Below are 1,617 nucleotides of genomic sequence, written 5' to 3'. Positions count from 1 at the left end.
TGAGCAGTATGCATGTGTGTTGATGTGATGTGTGTGTGAGTGGTGTGTGACGTGTGTGGGTGGGAGACAGGATGGAGGAGGCCGGTGCAGCATGGACTGGGTGCAGGCTCCAGCTCAGGACTCAGCTCCGCATAGGGAGGGCCGAGCGGGGTCTGCACTCCCTCCTGAGATCTGGGTGGGCCTGCCAGCTGGTGTAGAGACACGACTCTGGGTAGACGGACCGCTGGAGGTTGGCACAGGTGGAGCACCTCATCTCAGGCTGCCGGGGTTTTGCAGCTCCTCCTTCTGTCTCTGGCCACAGCTTCACGCGGGAATGTGTTATGAGTGGAGTGCTGAGGTGTTCAGAGGGCCTTCTTGCCCCCGCTGCCCGTGTGACCTCTCTTGCAATCCTGTGAATTAGAACCAGAAAAGCAACATTATAGAAGTGACTCAAGTCCTTACCATAGCGAAATGATTCTAAGTGGTGTTAGCATCTGTGTGTATTTTTATTGAACACTTACACGTGCTTACGCTGTGCCAGGCATCATTCTAAGTGCTTTACAACTACTAGCTTCTTTAATCCTCATAACTCCAGGAGGTGCGTTGCTCTGCCCATTTTGCAGATAGAAAACCAAGGCACAGAGAGGCTAAGTAATATGCTCAAGGGTTATATAAAAATCACACATACATACACTTATAATGTCTGCTTGGAAAGACATTCTCTTCTAGGGGAAAGTAACAGAGGAGAAGGAACATTTCTTCTGCTAGACATCATAAATAATTGGCTTTCCTTAATACTCACAATAACCATGTGATGTAAGTATTTTCCTGAACTTACAGAGGAGGAGTCTGAAGCTTAGTGAGGTTCAATAGCTTGCCCACAGACCCCATGGCTAGATGGAGTGACCCCAAAGCATGAACATGTCCTACATGCCATACAATTTTCATCTGGGCCTGTGATGGAGAATCGTGGCCTTAGCACGTCTCTTGCTGCCCCAGGGAAGAATAGTGGCCTTAGCACGTCTCTTGATGCCCCAGGGAAGGTGCCTCTGCCTGGGCACCACAAGGGACGGGGACCCCACAGTGGGTGGCCAAACACATAAGAGCCTGCTCTGCCCTTCACTAGCTGTGTTACAGGGATCAAGGCTGACCGGTCCCTGCCGAGTTTCCTAATCTGTAAAATGGGATGAATTTCCATTTACCTCATAGGGTGGATGTAAAACTTGTGCAAAGAAGATGGCAGAGTGCCAGGAACACAGTTGGTGGCCAACATAAATCTTAGTTTAGGTAAAATTTTTTCATTGTTCTTTAAGCCAATCCGTCCCATTATTGGACACTTACTATTTAAAAAGGGCTTCCCCTTCCTCTGTCTCTGTCTCATTCATTCATTGCTTCTAGTTCTCACCAGTTATGTATACTTTCTCCTGTGTCTTCCACATGAAACCCTTTAAAAAGTATTATTCTATTTGTGTCACTCAATTGACATATCATTAAATTAACATTAAATTAACACATGCTTTGGGAAAAAAAACTAGAATATTCCAAAAAACAAGAAGAGCTTTTAGGAGAAAATAAAACCCACCTGTAATTCTCACAACACAAATAGCCAAGTTTTACATATTGGTGTATTTCTATCTG

The 1,617-nt window shown here is 45.9% G+C and overlaps 1 protein-coding gene across 1 annotated transcript in view; it reads right to left on the bottom strand.

Moving 5' to 3' along the window:
• Nucleotides 1-1,617, bottom strand: part of LOC105542265 (histidine-rich glycoprotein) — a 14,029-nt gene that overhangs the window by 2,232 nt on the left and 10,180 nt on the right.

The sequence above is a fragment of the Mandrillus leucophaeus genome, unplaced genomic scaffold, assembly GCF_000951045.1.
Source record: "Mandrillus leucophaeus isolate KB7577 unplaced genomic scaffold, Mleu.le_1.0 Scaffold254, whole genome shotgun sequence".
In the NCBI taxonomy this organism is placed as follows: Eukaryota; Metazoa; Chordata; class Mammalia; order Primates; family Cercopithecidae; genus Mandrillus; species Mandrillus leucophaeus.
This window is presented reverse-complemented; position numbering and strand designations above follow the sequence as displayed.